The sequence below is a fragment of the Macrobrachium nipponense genome, chromosome 27 (assembly GCF_015104395.2).
Source record: "Macrobrachium nipponense isolate FS-2020 chromosome 27, ASM1510439v2, whole genome shotgun sequence".
In the NCBI taxonomy this organism is placed as follows: Eukaryota; Metazoa; Arthropoda; class Malacostraca; order Decapoda; family Palaemonidae; genus Macrobrachium; species Macrobrachium nipponense.
The window spans coordinates 5996309-6019858 of NC_087216.1; the positions used below are offsets into that span (position 1 = coordinate 5996309).

The 23550-nt window shown below is 39.2% G+C and overlaps 1 protein-coding gene across 9 annotated transcripts in view; it reads right to left on the bottom strand.

Moving 5' to 3' along the window:
* The window catches only part of LOC135200767 (trithorax group protein osa-like), a 103110-nt gene extending 83261 nt beyond the window's left edge, over window positions 1–19849 (bottom strand). For 4 of the 9 annotated variants that reach the window (XM_064229403.1, XM_064229404.1, XM_064229401.1 and 1 more), the window contains exon 1: window positions 18460–19847. The gene's annotated coding sequence lies outside the window, so the exon portion shown is untranslated. Of the gene's footprint in view, window positions 1–16644; window positions 17074–18459 lie in introns of those variants that run through there. The other 5 variants (XM_064229402.1, XM_064229406.1, XM_064229407.1 and 2 more) reach the window with 5 other exon arrangements.
* Window positions 19850–23550: the final 3701 nt, after the last annotated feature.

Genomic DNA, 23550 nt, shown 5'->3' on the forward strand with positions numbered 1-23550 from the left:
ATATATATATATATATATAAACTTCCATTGCAATACTAACTCTCTTCGTTTATACATCGCATGGTCAGCTTCCGTTTCCCAAAACATGACTCATGACAGGAGAAGTCCATTTTAGCATTAAGGCTATTTTTTTATTACCCCCACCCTTGCCATGGCCTTCCAGGCCAACGTTTGCACCCCATTCCCTCATCCCTCACCACCCCAGCAGCAGCAGCAGCAGCACTAAATGACCCTGGTGGAGCAATGACACAGAAGTCGAGTAAATAAGCAACTTGCGAGTGAAAACAGGAAATTCACTTTTCCTCTTCGCCTCCCTTCGCTGGCTACTACTACCCCATCTTTTCGTATCAAGGGGTAGGTAGGCCCTCCTATGTCAAAACAAGAGTACTAATTACAAAATTCGACAACAATGACGGTCAAATGTTACAACTCCATAGTTACATTTCATAATACCACCTGTGTGTGTGTGTGTGTGTGTGTACACTTTCATTTTCGTATTTGCAATGACTTTCATTTTCGTATATGCAATGAGTTTTGTTTAATTTAAATACAATAAGTATCCATCCACAGAGGCAACGAAACACATCTAAAAATAACCCTGAAGAGTACCAGGGCAATGCAAATAACAACCGTAATTCTAATTTCCTCACAATACTCTAACAAATCTTCAGGATAGTGAATTTCTAAGAACCCGCTTTGAAGTGACATATTGTTTATTCTTTTGACAAAAGGAACCGCAATAAAAAAAATTGAATTGTTCTTGATTCTAAATGAAAACTAAAACCAGATGGGCTGTGTATGAAAGCTCTAAAACGAAAGAACAGCCTACCCAATGGCCTGAACTGTTCCAAATAACGTCTACAATTACAAAATACATAAATGGATCGAAGGGATCCTACTACTCGGACAGAAAAACATTTTACCAAATCATACACACGGGAGACCAGGCCAGAGACCAATTGTCATAATGCGACTTGGATGCGTCTCCCGTATTCATTCTTGTTTAGTTATATATCTCACAGAGGGGCCCACCTAGCCAAGATATGTACTACATACTGTGGCGGGAGAGAGAAGTTACCGAAAGAAAAAACTATAGCACTGGAGATTTCCTCCAAATTAACTAGAGAATGAGAGAAAATAGAAAACGTACTGTAAACATTAAGAGCGACTTGCAGCGCCGTTAACTGGCAAAGGGAACAGCCTGAATTGATGAATACCTAATCATCGGTCAAACTACGTACAAAAACAAAAAGGGCACGATAAGATTAAAACCGTATAAATTAGTCAAGATAACTGGACTGGACGAAGTGTTGTTGCTGTTATTATTCAAAATTGTCAGTTGGAAAAAAAATGCATAAGGTAAAAATCTCTTTTTCTAAATCTTAGTAACAATCACCTTCACATAACTAAAATACCGTTTAAAATTGTTGATAAAAAACATCAAACCACCACCTACCTACCCGGCAAAAATATATTAATCAAATTATACGACAAATATCGATGAACATACAAAATCAAACAAGCACAAGCCGAGTTGGTCATTCTTATTAAAAAGCAAACTAAATATTTCACCGTATTCCGTGGCTGTGAATCTTGAACCCAACAAAGGCGAAGGACAGTCGGGAGAGCTTTAGTGGAAATCAATATCAAAACCCACCACAACACTCCATTCTTCTCCTTACCCATTCCTTGCCAACCCCACGGAGGAAAAAAAAAAAAAAAATCTTCCTTTCCCCCTCTTCTTGCCCGGCGTGCAGAAAACTTAATCCCAAATAAGGGGTAAGTCTGAAGGATCTTTCGATGTTCCTTCTTCCCCTTCGCTTGAGCTGCCATTTTGATCTGGGACATTCTCTCTACTCGCGTCCAGTGTCATGGTAAATTACCGGGAGACTTTATAAACCGGCTTGACTTGAATATACTAGGCTCAAGCAGTTCTGATATTGCAAAAATTAAAAGAAGAAATCGAACTCTTGTATAGTCTATTTTCAACTTCATGCTCGTTGTGTATGCAAGAACATCATTCTGTTTACTGCAATAGCTAAAGAATAACAATGTTATTCAATAGCACATTATTCTTTAAATCTTGGCTCACTGTTTAAGTTTCTTTTATATTTATTTGTTACGGCACTGACTGAACAGCAACGCATCAAGACGTTAACATTTGTAGTATCCAAAATCAATACTTGTAGCTACTACTCTCTTATTTCCACTCCAAAATTTTTGAACTTCTCAAACTTACTTATAGTATTCTGTATCTTGTCTGTCTTCACTAATACAACTAATATTTTAGCTACATGGTTATATATATAACATTCTCTTGACATTAAAAGCAGGTTAGTATATGGTATCTGTCACTAAAGGTATATCACACGAACCTCCTTCTGTATAATAAATAAACCCTTGTGAATGTTTACAACTAAATGTAAAACAGGTTACCATAGTATCTAGTACAGCTGCTGCCGGAGGCTAAACTATCCTCTGGCTAAAAAAAAAAGGTCAAGACTCTAAGGTGATTAGCACTGCTGCCATATTTCATCAACGCCATTCAATCTTTTCAGGAAAATAGGCGACAATTCAGCAGGCTTGGCATATTTATTAAACTACACTGCCATTTCCTCGTGTATGGATATGATTGCGTGACGTAACCACAGTCACAGTAAAAAGAGGATTGTCTGCCACCTCGCTTCTTTAAGTCAGTACAAAATTATGTCACAAAGATCGAAACATTATCATTATACTTGGACAAGGGTACATACACAAAAACACACAACACACCTTCCTTAAGACAAAATGGAAACGTGTCAACGCCGCTAATCATAGTATATAAGTCTCAACCTTTCGTGGCTACACATTATAATTATGAATAACATTCCCATTCAATCACTGCTCGCGGTGACATTTAAGAGATGTACGTAAATCTTCCCCATACCCAAAGTAATTCATGACTGCAAAATCATATAAGACTATGAATATCAGTCAATAAAGTAAAATTCTATCTGTACTACAATTGAAAAAAAGTGGTACATAAGTATACCACAATCGCTGCCACATGGACGAGGGAAATGCCAACTTGCCTCTTCCATTCACTGGGTATACAAGAAAGTCCTACATGCCCATTCACTGGGTAATATATACTAGAAAGCAGATTCCAGTTGGTCCTACGTGTTCACCATCAGAGGATCCCCCACTGGTCAAGGACTTACCCGGCTCTTCTATACTCGTTCTTCTTCAAGCGATCAAGTTCCTGGGTATAATATCAGCCTGGGTATCTTAGGTTACTGTACGAAAAACTAATACTGTACAGTAAACGCAGTGATATCACGTTGCAGTCATATCTTAAGGCTCCGTGGTCAATTATCATCTGACTTCTATTCGAAAATCCTATCCTTAAATTCAGATACCAAACCCCACATATGAAGACACATATTTTGTAACAATTATTTAAGTTGACCGAAAGGGAAATAAAACAAAATAAAAAAATAAATGAGAGGTAAGAATCACTACTAAACTTCAATACATTAATACAGAATGAATGGTTGGTCTACGGACCTGATATAAATTGAGTGTCCTTGAAATTGTCAATCTGTAACGAAAGGAAAGTTTGAAACTCCCACGTGGTAAAGCTTGTCACCGGGGTCACCGAGTAAACATCATTTTGCAGTGGAGTGGTCGTTGAAGAAACCTGATTAATTATGCAGATTCCAGTCAATCTGAAGTCTGTTTGATATTCAGCAGTCAATTTATATTTTACTGAAATTTATTTTATTTTTTTCCCTTGGTACCAATACTCGGTCAATATGAATACTCCTGACAGGCAAGAGTCGATCTAATTTTCTTTTTCTTCTTTTATGAAAATCGAATCGCCAGTATATATATACATACACCTACGCATTACCTGGAGTTGGAAAAGTAAAAGCACCCACACCAAACTCCAAGGGCTACCAGGCAATTCGGAAAAAAGAAATGACCTCAAAATCTGCTTGACTAAAGAAAGCGGAAGAAATCCAGATGAAATACCTGACTGCAAGATGACATATAAAGCGTTAATGACCTTTCAGGGCTGAGCATATGTTACAATTCACCATTATATACAATCTAGATCCCACGTTAAATGAATTGTGCTCTTGGCATGCAAAGGCTACAACGAGACACGCAAGCCATCCACTATTTGGTCCGATACCGACAAATTACAGAGTTCAACTCCTGTACTGCGCGAAGAGTTGGTAGAAATTTAATCTTAAAGAAGTTGTGAAAAAATACATACCAAGCCGTTAATTCTGTAATGCCTACGCTAACATGTGAAAACCAATTATATAGTATTACATTTATTTTTTTTTTTACTGCAAAATAATGTAAATATAATTCCAGGGGCGTATACCTGAACTACTAAGTTACAAAAAAAATGCCTAATTAAGTAATAAAGAAATAACAATGAGCACGGCTTGATTTTCTTATTAAAACCAGAACCTTGATTTTGGAGCACAGATGCACTCACAAAAAAAATTAACATATACATTTCCTTCGTAATTCCAACTAGTCGAGCTAAGAACGACAACGGGGTAAATATGTTCTAAAACCACTCACTGCCTAAGTTGAGAGAGAGAGAGAGAGAGAGAGAGAGAGAGAGAGAGAGAGAGAGAGAGAGAGAGAGAGAGAGAGAGAATTTGCAAATGGGTTAATTCTCCTAAAATGCTGAAAAATCACGATTCTCTCCAAGCCGTCGCTAACTTTAAATGGTCAAAAGATCAAGAGTATACCAATTTCACTCGCGGTAGCTACATTAAGCACAACTAGGTCCCCCTACTCATCCCCCTCTCCCCCCCATCCAGTTACATTGTGTAAATTACCACTAACTCCCCCCCCCCCCCCCCCTTCATCCTCTGAAGCAACCGGTTAAGTAACTATGGATTTAAACTCGAGTAAAAAATCAGATGGTGGTCGAACCATGTGTCCAGACGCCAATGCTACGATGAATAGGCTACGCCACTTGAGCAGTTACAACTTTCTTGAAGGTCAACTACAGGTTCCAGAGTTTAATAAAAATAACAAATAAATAAATAAATATATATATATATTATGATTTATATATATATATATATATATATATATATATATATATATATTATAGAATTTCAGAATACCATAACTACGGTAAACACTGACAAAGTCCAACAAAGTACAAGATTAAAACCCGTGGTTTAGTAAAGAATATGCCTACATCGGAAGCATACTAATGCAGGTGAGGAAAATGCCTTTTTCTTAATTCAAATTCAAGATTCATACCATCGATTACATACAAACCATGTCACGAAATACGCCTTTAGCTTATTTCAACAATTGCTCTATTTCCCCTACACAGTGAAAAAGCGTCTGAATTTAGACAATAACAAGCAATTCACATAATGATACAAAATATTCACACTTGAAAACAGCAACTCTTCATATGAATAAGACAAAACAACAATTCCAGAAAAAGCAGTTATTGAAGGCTTGACACTTACACTTAACACTATACCTTGTGAATTACAACAAACTTACCAGTTAACACAATCCTGGCCGGAACTTAAGGCTGAAAACTATGTTCATTGCTGATCCTCACTCCTACTTTATGACTAAGATAAGGGCAATAACGCTTTCCTTCCAAGCATTTATAGAAGTGAAAGTAGTAGTTTGGAGAGAGAGAGAGAGAGGGTAGGGAAAGAGGGATGAAGGTTTTCAGAGGGTGAGGGGAGGAGCGGGTGAGCGAAGGGGGAGGACGGAGAGGGGGGACGAGGAGAGGACGGATTGAGGAATCCCGGAGCAGGAGGGAAGAAGAGGGGGAGGGAGAGGGGAGGGGGGGGAGGGGGGAGTAGAGAAGGGAGGAGGGGGGACTGGGGGGGATGGAGGAGGGGGGATAGCGAGGGGGGGGGCGCGGAAGAAGGGGGGGGGGAGGGGGCAGTGGTAGTGGCGGAGGGAGAGTGAGGCCGGGGGAGTGAGGGAGAGCGGATGGGCGGAAATCGGATCGAGAAGGACGAGGGGGAGGTGAGAGGAGAGAGGGGCAGGGTAGGGGGAGAGAAAGAGAGATTAGGGAGAGGGGGACGGACGAGGAGGAGAGGGTGATGACCGAGGAGGAGGAGGCAGACGAGACGGAGAGGGGGGAGGGGAGGGAGAGATAGAGAGAGAGAGAGGAGAGAGAGAGAGAGAGAGAGAGAGAGAGAGAGAGAGAGAGAGAGAGAGAGAAACTAATTCTCTGATCAATGACGACTACCTTTACTCAATTAAATTATCTGTAAATAGCTGTATCGAGTCAAGCGACAACCGTTTCGAAAGGGTAACTTCCTATAGCTATAAAGGATTTAAATTTTAATATATTTTTACATAAAAGTGTAAAACTGAGTACATATAACAGGCTCAAATCGAAAATTGGAGCAATGGATGTATTTTATCCTATACAAAGATACGTCGAGGTTACCTGTTCCTCCAGTGAGTTGACTATCAGGAAACCCATGTGTATTGTTTCCTTCTTTATATGCTTTCCTCAAACGGGTTTCCGATGCTTTCTAGTCACCTAGAACCATTGTTTGTTTGTTTGTGTTTGTATGGTGTTTTTACGTTGCATGGAACCATTGGTTATTAGCAACGGGACCAACGGCTTTACGTGACTTCCGAACCACGTCGAGTGTGAACTTCTATCACCAGAAAATTTAATACACACCTCTCACCCCTCAATGGAACGGCCGAGAATCGAACCCGCGACCACCGAGGTGGTGTATGGAGTAAGAAGCCCAAAATCTTATTATCAGGTTTTACATCTTTTACTGCCTTTTGTAAGAAATATTTCATCAATGACAGGTATATTCGTCCTAGTAACTGCCGAACGGTCCAGTACATTGGTTCAGGACTTCACACCTTTAATATATTTACTGCATATAAATATACATACAGGGCCATCCTCCTGGGGGCTTTTATTATAAATACACAACATCGGCTACACAATATGTTAAGTGTAGGGCCCCACTATTTACATGGGGCTTCAACTAGTGTGTTCACGGTTGTATCGAGAGACTTGAACCACTACCTAGACTGTGCTTAAAACCAGGAATAACAGAGTATCAATCAGGCTTAAGACAGACCTCTGAACATTTAAATTCTATTGATCCCACCGGTGCAGCGCTGTTCCTCGTCACAAGGGCAGTTATTAGTAGTGGGCAAGACTGATCAACACTTTCCCAAAAGGGGTATGTATGTAAGTGTTACCCTATCGACCCTTTTTATTTTTTCTTATAATAATATAGTACGATGTGGAACACCACCACCGCCCAACTTCGAATTTGCAATTAGTTACCGGCTAACCACAAAGAATCAGCCAAACTTCACACAGGAACCAGCGTCTGCAGGGGTCAAGGAAAGCGTATAACTCTCAACTTCATCCCTCAATACTACTTTCTGAGAAACAAGAACACTGTACCCTTCCATCGGCACCACCTCCCTAAGGGTGAAATTCTTTTATATAAAAGCGGGTTTGATTTACAAAGCTTCTGCACTTTCCCCTTCCTTGCCCAAAACTACAGAACGGGTCTAGACGTCAAAAGTAAACAACTCATTTATAATAATGAGATTAAGCCAGCTGTATGCGACACAAGCTTGAAATGACAAAGGGCCTTCATGTAAGGCCAAAGCATTACAATGGCCACACTGGAAAGACAGCTCCAACCTTGTGGGGTTGAGAGCATAGCAAAAGCATGTAACTTGTAACTTTTATTACCAAACTTCACTGACTTAAATGATAATGGATAATGGAAGTTCAAAAGCATTTGATGTATAGGCTATAAAAATTTTATGTGACAGACACGTGTATGTATGATGATGTATGTATGTATATGTATATATGTATGCATATGTATGTAAATGTATATAGTATGTATGTATGTATGTATGTATATATATATGTATATATATTATATAAATATGATATATATATATATATATGTATCATATATATATAGATATATATATATAAAGGCAAAAGCCCCTCAAGTGAAACATTGGATCATTGCTGCAAGGGTTTTCGACTCTCATCCTTTACTGCTTAGTAAATGACAAGTCGAAAGGCCTTGCAGCTGTACTCGATTGTTTCACTTTCCTTAGGTGGCTTTTTCCTTTATTTATATATTCATCACATTAAAAATTTTCGTGATTCAGTTATATATACACACACACACACACACACACATATATATATATATATATATATATATATATATATATATATATATATATATTATATATCAAGGATCCACTGTCTTCCACCAGGGTGTAAACCAACTAATAATTACACGAACCTATCTAAATTATTAAAAAAAAATTAAATCACGTCCACATAATCTAAACAGGGTTATAGTAAATGTTCTTCCTGCTACTATCCAATCAAATTAACAACGCTCAATAGTACTGCATAAAAAATATCAAATACCCAAACTGATCGACAATGCTTAAAAAAAAACCTACAACCAATCAAAAGGCATGGAAATAAAATATATATGCAAAAACCAGGCCTTCATCCTTGGTGAAATCTCTACACATGTACAAAGCTAAAGGAAGCCGCAATGCTTCCAAGAATTCGACCTCTTAAATTAACCCCTCCCCCTCCCGTTCATCCCAGGCTTGCTAGTTAATATCGCTCTCACCGCCATTATAATGAGGTTGTGGTTGTTCTTCCGACCCCGCTATATAAACTTAAAACTATGCCTCTTTATAGATCGGTAAATCAGCTTCACTGGATATGGATAAAAAAATACTGTTCACTTTCACATGACCATGAAGACGTTTGTAAACTAAAAGTCATTTATGAATGACAAATGCGGTTTTAAGCTTGTTCCTTCCCTACACTGCACCATTCATTGGGGACAATGATTTTTGTTCGTACAGAAAACCTTGTCAGTTTGGACTTATACACAAGACAGTTTTTCACACCCAAAAATGCTAATATCATGAGTTTGTCTTGACTGTCTCTTGAGGCACTCTTTCGAAGCGCAACGTTATGGTAACTACAGTATATATATTGCATACAACTCGCACTTCTTTCTTCAACATAGAACCGCTAAAACTAGGCAGCTATTTGAAAAGATAATCAGACAACGTGGCTATGAATAATCACCAACGACCATTGGATGGCCCTCTCTACAAAATAGTATATATACAACCATCAAATATACAACAAAACCCGAACTGGAAGCTCCACGATCATTAGAAAAATTTTGACAAAGCCATGTTAAATCCTTAAAGAATAGATAAAAACCTACAGCAGCACACACTGGAATAAAATAACTAACATGACCGTCTTCGAAACAGACCAAGCTAAGCCAAGCAAAAAGAAATCGAGTCGAAAGCAGCCTATAACAACTAAACAAAACACCAACCATGGATAGAACTACTATAATTAAAACTTGACTGTAGGGCATTAAGCAAACAGATACCAATAACGTAGTTGGAAAAAATTGGCAACACAAAAATCAAAAGTTAGGAGAAGAGAAATAAACAAACTTAATAGTAGTAGAAGTATACAATTAAACTGGATGACTACCCATTAGCGAGATAAAAATTCAACTACCATTCTTGCATATGGCGTTCCCCTACTATTTTTAGGACATTTAGATCTGCTATCGTGGAGACCTCTGAAAAAAGCACAGGAAGATATTCAATCAACCACACATCGTGATTTACAGTATACTGTACTAGGGTTGCCAACCATTCTTTAAAATACTACAGAGATTCGTTCTGTATTGGAGAGCGAGATGTTGCGTTCTGTATTAAAAACCGTATTTGGCACCTGAACATCATTATCTTAAAATTACAAGAGCGTATTTTCCAGTCAATCTTGCAGTGCTAAAACAAGGAATACTAAATCTGATATATATATATATATATATATAGATAAATATATATATATATATATATATATATATATATATCTATATATATATATATATATATATTATATAATTATATATATAATATATAGTCAATCTTACGGTACTCAAGGAATAAAATAAATTTGATGGTATTTAGTCTAATTTCCCTGTCTAGTCTATGTCACAGCATGTCATCTAGGACAACTTGAGAGATGATCTTCCAGTCCTCATCAAATATGAAACATGTGTTCCTCACCCACACGTTAGGCTGCACATATAAGGCCTTAGCTCGCTAAAAACTTTTCCTCCTTATGCACAAACATGTTCTATTATTTATCTGAGCTCGTGGTAGCAACACCAAATCTTGCATATATAGGTGCCATTAGTTCCCCATACTTTTTAGGACACTATTTAGATCTGCTATCATGGAGAAAACTGAAAAAATCACACGAAGATATTCAATCAACCCAACATTGTAATTTGCAGAACTATACTGTAATTTATATGGCGACACACTATAAGGGTTACTAACACTGCCACGCTATTTCAATCTCTCAAACCTGGCTATTTGTATATCCAGTGAACTGGGCATGCACGCTATCAGTAACAATGCCGGCTTTCTTAGAGAGAGAGAGAGAGAGAGAGAGAGAGAGAGAACAATTACCTAGGGAGATCAACCCAAAGTACAAAAATGAGACCGTATATGGTTTTCCAAGACTGGCTCTGAATACATTATGCCTACACAGCGTCACAGTAAAAACCGGTTCCAAACAAACATCACAAGACGCATTCCCTCAAGGTGTTTAATTTTTCTTGGTACATTTTCATCTCGACAAGTCGCTAATGACAGCAATCTTATACACCATGATCTCGCCAGAAAGGTCAACAAGACACTTCCCTTCAATTCTGAGAGTGATTGAGGTAAATACTTTTCATACTTTTCCTCCAAAAATGGAGTTTTATTTTGTTAAATTTTTTTTTTTTTTTTGAGCAAACAGCAAACTCGTCAGATCACCACTCTAGCTTTTATTTCAAGGGCACTGAGCACCAAGGTCATCGGTAAATCTCTGGTTTCACTCGCATCCCTCACGTGGAAAACAAAAAAAAAAAAAAAAAACTCGAAAGGGAGTAGGGGGGAGGGAGAGGAGATCAAGGGACTTCTAGTTACCAACACCTTTCACCGATTCAATGGTCTTCACCTTGAAACACTGTTGTTATTGCTAAGTCAGCAACACGGCCCATAATTATTTTAAGCGGCTATAGAAATTACGAGAGAAAAAAAACTGACAGTCTAAAAGTCTTGCTCTCAAACAGCATAACGGCCAGTTTTCAGGAAGCTGAGGATTTAAATTTCTAATTCACTAGGATTTGTCAACGTTTATAATTATTCGTACTCTAAAATCTATATATATCGTATCACTCAGCTCTCTTACACTCACTTTCCCTGGAGGGATGGGGTGGGGGGGATACGATTACCATCACTTTTGGCCAATATCCAAGAAAGATATAAATGTCAAGCCTCAACTTTACAAGTCAACAAACTTCAAAACCTCCAAGAATTTCTAGTTTACTAACTAATTTTAGGAGTGAAAGCTGATGGGGGATTTCATAAAATCAAATTTTCCATTTTCTCCCTAACATGAATTGTTTGTTTCCATTTTCTCCCTAACATGAATTGTTTGTCTGTCTATACATATGCCGCTTTTACGTTGCATGGAACCAGTGGTTATTCAGCAACGGGACCAACGGCTTTACGTGACTTTCGAACCACGTCGAGAGTGGACTTCTATCACTAGAAATACATATCTCTCACTCCTCAATGGAATGGCCGAGAATCGAACTCGCCACCACAGAGGTGGGACGCTCATACCATACCAACCACGCCGCTGAAGCGCTCCCTAACATGAAATATTCCATGACAAAAGTAAACGCTGCCAGTTGCTATGGAATTGGGGAACCTACCTATGTACCATCAGCCACATGTGACAGAACTCGTAAGAATAAGAGTTGACAAAAAGCTCAAGTATATATCTACTTTCTAAACGAAAAGTCTCCATCACAAGTTTTACGACTCGTGTAAAGATGATCACCGTCAAAATTCGAAAAAGCCCACGACCACCCGACCCACATAACACAAAGAAAAACACCACACAGCACAATTAATAAAAACAGACTTAATTGCAATATTTGAAATTAACCATCGATAGAAATTTAGACACGAAGCTACCGTCAAAAATAAACCACTAGATACTTTACATTACCAACTCAAAAATATACACATGCAGAAAAAAATTAAAATGGACCTGGATCGCCAAAATAACAAAGTACATTATATATATAAAAAAACTGTATACGCCAACAATCGTCAAAGGCCAGTGACCTGATTCATAAAATGAAACCCGACAACAAACAAACAAACACATCTATAAAAAAAAATTAAACAATCACCAAATCTGAACACCTCACAAGACGATGAGACAACTGATAAAATACTTTCGTTCAGAAGGCCAACACCGAAGCCGAACCAAATGCACCCACACACGAGTCATTTGCATAAATGCAATAGCTGAAACGTTGAGGCAATAATGGCGTGGGAACGTTATCACAAACATGACCTTGCCCCCTATTACTAGGTAGGTAGAAGTGGAAGGGAGGGGAGAGGAGGAGGGGGGGGGGTACAAAGATCTTTCCGACACCTACCCCCACTGGCCACCCCCACATGATAGACCCTAGCCGATCCCTCCTCCTCCTCCTCCTCCTCAGCTATTAGCCCAGTCGTCGTCGTCACTATATTTAATGATTCCGCTGTGAAAGCTCACCTCACACAGTCCACTGACCTAAACCATTTAATTCCTTAGCGTTCGCCTTTACAACCCGGAGCGATACCGGACACCACACACACCTCCGACATTCTCGCCAAAACATTACAATAAACATCAATACTCAGTTGCCAAATTATACTATCAAATGAAGCGAAGCCACGTAGTGGACAACTCTTCTCTCGCACTAGACGTATGCTAGAGGCCGTGCGCGCGGGGGAAGGGGGGTGTCAAATGGAAAAAAAATACGCTATAGACCAATGCACTTAAGTATATCTTAGTTTAAACCAGACCACTGAGCTGATTAACAGCTCTCCTAGGGCTGGCCCGAAGGATTATTTATTTTTACGTGGCTAGGAACCAATTGGTCACCTAGCAACGGGATCTAGAGCTTATTGTGGGATTCGAACCACATTATATCGAGAGATGAATTTCTATCACCAGAAATAAATTCCTCTGATTACGCGTTGGCAGAGCCGGGAATCGAACTTCGGACCACCGGATTGGCAGCGGAACACGAAAACCACTCGTCCAGCGAGGAACTTACAGACAATGCACTAAGCTAATGCGTTGGAAGTCACATCACCGATAATTAATACAGTAAACGCAGTTTTCGTCATCAATGGGTAAGAAACTGCTTTGAACAAAAGCATTATTTGGCAAAAATTTTTCAGAGCTCTCTCACTAGCTTGTGCGTCACCTAGTGCTGCCAGTGTGCTAAATCAATTTAACCACCATTTACTAATTCTAGCAACGCCCATTCTAGTCCCCAAAAAAGCTTTTGGGCTGCCGTATTTTCCAATAAAACCAATGGCACATAATCTACATTTCTCGTCGGGCTTAGCACTCCGAAGTAAAGCTCATCCATTAATATCCACTTAACACTAAAAGCCCAACTCCACAATATCAGATTCTCCTCCACCCCGATGTCTCCTGTCGTGGAGACTACGACTCGAATGATGCAGGTTAAGACCACTTCGTTGGAAATACGCCCTTTTAATTTTTCTATGCCACTAAAAACAAGGTGACCACCATAAAATAAAACAATATCTATACTTTCGTGCACGTTATTCTCTAATCACTCTCGTCAACATAACAACACCCGAAATGAACACATTACAGGTAAAATGTCATTGACCCATAGTGAGAAATTTGCGATAATAGCTGTTGACGTAACAAAATTCGAGTCATATTCACCAGTGCTCACACTGGAAGGAAATGTACAGTACTATATATGTGGCGTATAGTACCTGTCAACATCAAATTGACCCCAGGGACCTCATAACAACAGTAACCTACTACATACAGATTTCGCACCCTCTAAACCCTCTTAACTAAATAACTACCGGTGTACTGGAGTCTCTGCATGCTTCTAAAAGGCTGACTAACAAGTACAAAGGAGGTGGGGTTTACAGAATAATTTTATGAAACAGAAATCTCAAAAGGTCACCTAATACTCTGGTCTTGGCACAAATTCCTTAAGTGTTTAATTTTCATACTAATCATTCTATATGAAATCCAGCTCTATAATAGATCTAAGTGTTCTGTCACAATAAGTTCACCATCAAAAAGCTATAGCGGATGGTGCAAATTAGTAAGTAATCTGGTACAAAATTATCAAAACCACTTCATGAAATAAAATAGCTAGGCACCTTCTCTTCTATCCAAACTAATATGAACGTGCGTGTATGTACCCTATATGTACGTACGTACGTGATTATATATATAGTATATATACACACACACATATATAATAATATATATATATATATATATATATATATATATATATATATATATATAAATTGCTAGTGTTACGCTTCTGCGGAAAGGAAAAGATCAAGCGCACTATATGATGCTTCACTAACAAAGTACAATTTTGAGTCATATCTCCAAATTCCCATTTGCCCGAATATACGTAAAAAAAAAAAAAAAAAAAAAAAATGCAACCGAACCGCTATAATACAAAGACTCCATTTCAAGGAGAAATAAAGTGTGGATATCTGAAGGGCTTTGAGAACCATAACGCAATAAGGATATGAGAGAAACTTTTTCACGAGGCACGGAACAAGTTATCTAGATAGTTTTGTTGTTGTTTTGAACCATCATGATTTTTTTTTTGACAGCACGGGCTCTTGCTCATAGCGCAGCCTGTGATAACATCCATTCCCTATGTTCAATATTTCACGATGCACAGAACAGCATGGGAAAACACAGTTTGATGGAGCTGGCTTTATTCCAGCATGGGCTCATCATGCCCATAGACCAGGCCGTAAGGACTCCTCCTATTGCCCATTTTCATATACATATAAGTTACAAATAACACCGTGGCGGAAGATGGCCGGCCGCTCGGGCGGAGTCCGCTTCGCCTGCGTTGTAGCGACCGCTATACTACTACACTAGCGCGCCGCCAAGAAATGACACGGCATCACAAGGGAAAAATATTTATATGCTAAAAATACAAGCGATATCGCACAAACTAATTATCTTATGAACCGCTCCTAGCACAAAATTTGCCGACACTTTAAACAAACTCGACACCACATACGTAGCAAGTCCCACTATACATACATAGTACACTTACAGCATTCATAAATAGTTCTCGATAAAAATTACACTGGAAAAATAAGCAATTATTCGGCGGCTTAAGCAATTTATCGCACAATTATTGTGAGAACAACACTGTAAAGCCATGACATATTTTCCTTTTTTTTTTATTATTACATGCACAAATAAAGTCACTTTCGGTACCTCAAACACTACTAAAAATCCTAATTACGCACGAATATCATCAACAGTGATAAGTAATCTTGACTACACATATGTAATATAATTGTGTACACAATGTTTGCGATAAGTAAATAACATTTTTCACCCAAACCAATTATATTCACTTTTGCGTACTCCAATCACGTGCGGTTTCAAATATGTTAGATATTAAATATATATATATATATATATATATATATATATATATATATATATATATATATATATATATATATATCGACAAGACGGTACCGACATTTTCCGTATGTCATTTCGTTATGCGCCTGAACGGGAATCTTTCACAGCAGCCTTCACATCTAAGTATATGAGTCAGAATAAACGTCATAAGGATATGAACCACCAGCTGTATTGACTGTCGAGTTCAACGTGAGCACTGTATATGTATACATCTAATGCACGGACGGGTAGTAGACCGAATATACTAAGGTCTGTTCCGAAACAGGCGGCTGCCACCTTTTTCTGAATGCAGTCGCAAAACATTTCTTAAAGAGACGAAGTCCTCACAGCCTTCCACAAATACGCAAATTGACGAAATAACGTCGCTTTGCGATGTTCTATCACTGGTTCCCTCCCTCCAAGCCCCTGCACAACGCTACCGTCGATTTCGCTAGCGACACAAAGGCTTCCCGCACACCGCACATTTACCCGAGACTATCGACGGCGATAGAACACTACTACACTGGTTTCACAAAGTTTCACTTAAACAGAATACCTCCTGCAGAAGAAAACAACACATCAATGATCAGAAGTTGACGGAGAAGCACTCATCAAAACTCATCACTATGGAGCACGATTTATCTCTAACTCTACAATAATACATATTATGGGGCAAGTAAAATTGCTTTCTCCAATTCCACCCAATAGTATGGATGTTAATGTATGTATGTATAAGTATGTATAGGTATGTGTATATTTATGTCATATATAATTACCGAGTACCACAAGTATATATGAAACTAGCCAACATACAGAAAACCAAGGATAATATTCATATGACGATGTACGGCTCATAGCGACTTTCCCTAAAATTTTCCTAAGTTAGAACATGAAGGTCGACTAAATATTTTAAGGAAACAAGGCTCACTTCACGCTAAAACCAAGTCTATATTTTGTCATTTCAATACTGTTTGGGGTTACCTACCTACCACCGGTCCGATGACAAACGCCGCATACTGAGAACATCCCCAAACTAAACGTTCAATGGCCAATAATATTCGCCGGTCACTAAAATAAAGTATTCACCGTAGTAGCGTACACCAGAACTTGCACAACAAGCCAATGAATATACGAGATTCACTATGCGAGATTTGAATTCACAACACTGATATTGAGGGAAAATTTGCTATTTCATAAAACTGTATAATAAACTTTTAAATAATTCCGGTGATAACTAACATCAACACTGAATCATCACTTGCGGTTTCGAATAATCACCATATAATCCAGGCTAGATAATAATTTCCAGAGGCTCTGAACGTGACCCCCTATAACAGTCACCACCATCCGAATACACACACACATACATAAAGAGAGGCATCTCAGCCTCTGGGTTGAACGTGAGATAACCGAGAACGCAGGCCTATCCCATAACCTATCCCCACCCCATGGACCACCCCCCACCCACCCCATCCCATGCCGTGTATCCCCGCCCCCCCTTCCACACAGAAACACCCAACCACTCCCTGCACCGCTTTCCTTCTAAACGACTTTGCAATGGCCATCACCCTTACTACCGCCACCCAACCTCCTGACTCCCTTAAGACTTTCGCAGTGCCTTCATGAATTTGATTGTTAAAATGGGGGTAAGGGGGGGTTGGTTAAGAGAGGGGCCGTGGTGGGGGAAGGGGAGAGAGAGAATTCAACAAACAAAGAGTAGAGGGACTGGCGTCATCCACCACCGACGTCCCCAAATGTTGCCACCACCACGTCCATTTTCCATCTCAAAATTTGTCCCTTCGAAAAACGTCTGAAATCGAAACGTTGAGCTAAGCAGTGATGAGTGGTGCACATGCGGCGGCCAAACAGCACGTGGGGGCTAGTAGGAGTTTTGGGCAAGAACCTCCAATCCTTTTAATAATCAACAATTACCATTCGCTCCTTGGTCAACAAGGGCGTATGCCACAGCACCCACCCTTCTTTATTATCTATTTAAGACGAAGTTAGAGCAAAACTGTGCTCAAAAAACGTTTATGAGACTTGGGTTAGTCGAGCCACGTTGGCATTGTTTACAACATGTCACGTGCGTAAGGGAAGCCCTGACATGAAAGTAAATAATTGACATGTAATGCATATTGCAACTTTGCTTGTTTCGCCTTCTCCTGTAACTTTCTTCCTGGGGAATAAAGCTGCCTCGGGTTTCCTTACACATCGCATTCTGCAAGAGAAAAAGGTGATAAAGGTGGAAATGAAGTGGAAATAATAGAAAAAGTGTGTAGTAGTATTTGGAAGAGGAGGTGGATGTGGTAAGTGTCCTCCCCGCCTGACCGCCACCGCGGGTCGCCTAGCAGGCCAGCCGAGCCAGCCAGCCCTTGCGTCTTCCCCGCCTGAGCGCCACCACCCAAGCCCTCCATGCAAAAACTGGGGTGGGTGATGCTGGTATCAGCTGATGAACACTCACACACACCCCACGCTGCCCACTACACACATCACCACGCCCACACATACGCCCATAACACCATTATCATTACCAATAACCCATGGGCGTGAGGTTGCAAGTATTACCCCTCTGACGAATGGGTGAAGTTTAGGTCCGGGCGGCCGCCTAGATGGGTGTCCTGTGACATCAGCTGATCGACGTCGACCTGACAGCTCCCCTAAACACCTCGACAACCCTAAACTCCTTCGAAATGGAGCCTCTGAGTCTCCTAAAATCCGCCCCAATCATCTCTAAGCAGCTTCATACACTCGTTGCCACTCTCACATCAATACACAGAACACCAGAAAGAAGCCTCGATATTTACCTGTTCGTTGGGTCTGACGGACTCCAGATCCGTGTGACTTTGGGCGTAGATGTTGTAGGAAACCTATACGATGGTCGTGGGCGTGAAGGTGAAGGCGTTGAGGCGGCGTGGTGGATAAAATCAGTGGGTGTGTTGTGAGGGAACAGAGCAGCAGCCGCCGGTATCGACCAACGTATAAGACCTGTGGCCCGGCGAGAGTAGGCGAGCGTCACCAACACACACCAACACTTCTCGCCAACACTACACCACCACCAACACTCCTACACCAATACACCACCACCTTATACAACCTGGTACCCTCAGCTATCACTTACACAACACCTAACACCAGTACTTTTAATCAGAATGAAGCAGAAGCAGCACCATTTTCGTCTTCCACTACAAAAAGTGCGCGGCGCGACTAACCGATTTCCAGAGTGGCAGTTGTTCTATCACTGCACAATTCACATCCAAACGAGGCTATTTCCCGCACTTTTCAGCACTCACATCACTCACTACACCTAGATCCACGTTTTGGACGTCATTTTAGACACGTATCCCGCACCTGACCAGTAACTTTGGTGACTTAAAGAGTGAGGGAAAGGGTCTAGCGTCGCCTCTCTTGCCGTGTTACTTATAGTGTGTGTGCGGCGCTGAACAAGGGAGTGTGGCGGGGTCCCACAGCCAACCAACAACCGCCTTTTTTATTCCATATTTTGCCTCTTTTCTCACTTTCGCCTTGTTTAATGCACGTTACAGACACACTAAACTTTCTCATGAGACTCCATCATCGGATATGTATCCATGGATTGCGTGAAATGAAGAGAAAACACCCAACAAACTGAATAATCAACTTGTTTGTTACTTAGGGTTTGGGCGCCAGATGGCAGCAGAGCGCAACCGGCCGCATTAACAAGTATTACTCCAGCCGCACGATTTCTGAGTTTGAAACACATTTGTTTCCTTCAAACTGCGCTTATGCGCTCGTTTTTGTTATTAAAATGATTTGATTAATTACAAACCATATTCATACACCACCTATTTTCATACAAACGTCCGTAAAGCGCGAATTGCACTGCAATGTACGATAATTTCGCCGCACCGTGGCAGCGAAGCACGGCTTGAGGGTTTTCCAACGCCGGCGGAGGAAAGACGTGATCGATGCAACGGCTTGGCCAACACTGTCGATTCACGCACAACTTTCATAAATTAAAGTTGCTTCTCAGTTCTCCGAAGGGTTGTTTTAATGCAGCACAAAATCGTGGGATTGCTAAGAATGTTCCCCTTTTCATTAGTTTTAGGTTCAACCTTCTGTATTGAATAGGACCTTCTAAATGTTGTAGAGGATGTATAAAGGAAAAAATTATGAAAGTTTTGCTTCTGTATGACTGCGTAGTGAGCAGCTGCTCGTAGAGTCAGCCAGCAGCGGTCCTCCCTCCAGCTTGCCCGACCCTCCAACATGACCGTCTCTCTCTCTCTCTCTCTCTCTCCACCACTTGTACCTCTTGCTACTTCACCCCACCACGTATTCTCTCTCCACCGGTTCTCGCTGTACACCCAGCGTTGCTTCATCAACCCCCGACTTCCCCGCGCTGAACACTAGTGTTGGCGTTATTTTACTATTTTATTCGAAACTAACGATATAACTATATTTTAATGAATGTTGCTATGATTTCTGAAGTTTCATCTCGCCTTAGTTCCTTGTACTTCCTGTACAGCTCGAAATTACCTACAAATTACACCAAGACGTTAAAAATAATCCATGCCTTTTGAAACTACCTCACCCTCCCCCGTCCCGAGCGCTCCCACCCGACCATCATAATCATAATTCCTGCCTCTCTCGCCAACACCAAAAACCCAAAGTCGCATATGTTGCTTGCAGCTTTATTGCTTCTTATGTAACTTTTTTTTTTTTCCTTTTTTTAGATTTGTTGCCGCAACTCTTCTCTTGTAATCATTTTGAGTTCTGAAGCGTACTTAATAACGCAAGGAACAATTAGACATCTGTTTGAAAAGGAGCTTCTCACGCGTTTATTTTTAGCAACTTGTTTTAAGTGAATCGTATGTTTTTCATCCATGACCTATCACAAGGATCCTGTCCGTGTCTCCATTTCCGGCCATTGACATAAGGCTTTGGCACGTAATCTCGATAAACTCAACTACAAGGATCTTTCACTGGAGTTGCGTTGAGTAGGCTATTGTCAATACAGTTTAGGTGTAATGAGGGAAGGAGACGCTGTTCTTTTTCATTTTACCAAATACACCAAATACAACATTGTTTCCATCATTAAACTATATTTAGTAGCTAATCTCTCTCTTTCTCTCTCTCTCTCTCTCTCTCTCTCTCTCTCTCATGAAGTTTGTAAATATATTGGAAATATCTCTTTAATTTCTGATTCCACGGCATAAAAGAAACAGTCATACACAAAATATTTACGTACAGTTTATGTTATGGCTGCAGTTTCAAATAAATTTTGCCAGCATTATGTTTGGGCCTTTCTCAAGGTCAACGATCACGAGAAATCATTATTTTACCCATGTGCTACACTTGACTGAATTTCTTATTGCCATTCACCACAGGAGTATAGTTTTTGTTTGTTTGTTTCTTTCTTTCTTTTTCATTGCTACCACTCGGGCTTGTAATCTGCAAGAAAGTGAAATCAAAGCTGTTAATATTGGGACCTGTGCTTATACTCTCTATGTGAGGAATATTGCATTTTAAAAATTTTGCCTTACACGATTTTAAATTATAAAGCACGCTGTTAGGTTTATTTTAAGGAAGCTTTCGTAAGCAATTAGCAATTGGTCTATAATACTTTGCATTTAATCACAAGAATTATATGAATTGCTGCCAGGTGAGTGTACACACACACACACACACACACACACACATATATATATATATATATATATATATATATATATATATATATATATATAATATATCGTGTGCGTGACCTTCTATTGGTGTTTTCCAGCATGCAAATTTTATCTTCAATTCCAAGTGTAATATTTGGTTGTAAATACTTACATGGGACCATCTAAATATTTTCCACACTTTAGCACGCCCGTCGCTGGTTAATTGCAGATTACCAAGTGTTCCTTTGCAATTTTTGTTAATGTGTGCTGTTTGCTATCTTTAACCGTACCTGCTGGGGATGGACGTTTGCAAATTTCTTAGTATCCTTGGAGTTAAAAACGCGCAATGTAGTCATGACACTTCAAACACATTTATCTCTCTGTCTCTCTTAAAGGACGGAGGCTCTCAAACTGTTCTTGAAACAGACATTAAAAGTTTATTTTTTATTATTATTATATTATTATTATTAATTATTATTATTATTATTTATTATTATTGATTATTATTATTGTTATTATTTAGTATTATTATTATTTAACACTGAACTGCTATTAATGAGGAAGGGGCGAAGATAGTAATCGCATTCGGAAGATAGATATCTACTTTTGTCAGATATAACTTCTGTAAAAACTTATTATTAGGAGTTTTGCTTGTCATAATGTTTCCCTGTTCGTTCTTAGCCACCTAAATATCTTCAATAGTTAACCGCGTTATATATATATATATATATATATATATATATATATATATATCTATATATATATATATATATATATATATCGTTATCTTGGTCAAACAATGAGTCGTTAAATGAAGTAAGTATGTCTCAGTTATGCAGTGGGGATAAGGGAAGAATTTTGAACGTTATACTGAGGTCGTCAATTGTCAACTGCATTTTCAAATTGTCCGTTCGTTTATTTATCGCATTATTTGTGTAGTAATTCTGGTATTCCACGTATCCAAGAAACGGCGGATATGCGCAGAGGAAGATTAAAAAGGGGAAAAGTGCACAGAACCAAAAGAGTAAAGAGAATAGAGCAAACATTTGTGAAGTGGAATTAGGAAGAAAAAAAAATATTGCATCTTTTCTTTGTGAATTAAACAGAAATCAAAGATGGCCTCACACCACGCCTACTGTTTCCAAGTGACATATTAACCAAAACAAACAATAAAAGCCGTCCCTTCGTAATGGGTATGAAGCAATCCATTTTCAGCAAGAGAATGGCCAAATGAAAATCAAAAGTTAAGAACATGGCCTGAATAATGTACATAATTGGCTTAATACGAGGTGATACTTTGTTCAAAGAGATCAGAAGCAATAAATACATTACTTAGACCATTAAGACATTTCAATTTAATGTACAAGAGCAACCGGTTGCATTTTTTTCCCTCATTCATTTTCAAAATGGTCTTTAAGTACTGTTTACTCTTCTTGCTCTTTGTACTGGCCTCTCTTTTACTCTTGCTTATATCATCTCTTTCCCTTCCTCTTGTCTTATATTTACTTTCTTTGCCTTTATAAACCGTGGTTGTTGTGACATTTGATTGCATAAATGCGTCCTCCACTACAATCGCCTTATTCTCTCTCTCTCTCTCTCTCTCTCTCTCTCTCTCTCTCTCTCTCTCTTGTGACTATTGATTGTAATCATAGAAATTTCATTCATCACAAGTCACCGTTTAAAGTAACCCTCCTTGGCAGAAGCATCATTCTTCCCTCGCATTTTTCTTCTTTTTTTCCATTTTTTCACTCTCATTCTCCCAATTACTGTTTTTAACTCGCAGCGATGTAATTACAACACGACGCTGGCGTAAGTACCAAGCAATTATCAGACAGTTCACCCATAACGACTCCATCGTTCATTTGGTCTGTCGTTTACGTGCATTCATGTTCAGTGGAATTCTTGATGATGCCTTTGTAACATAAGGCACCGAATGAATGGGAGAGAGGAAGATCCTGTGCAGCTCGATTTCCATATGTATTTATCGAAATATATATATATATATATATATATATATATATATATATATATATATATATATATATATATTACCAAGACATAGTCACAGCAACATCGAAAGTATAGCATCTCGGTTTTTTCACTTTTCCTTCGTGGCTGTAACTTTGTATAATCATCACGTTTTTACCTTTTTCGTTATAAAAAAAAAAAAAAAACACACACACACACGCACGCACACATACATACATATATACATATCTATATATAAGCAAATACCACAGGGAAATGATATGC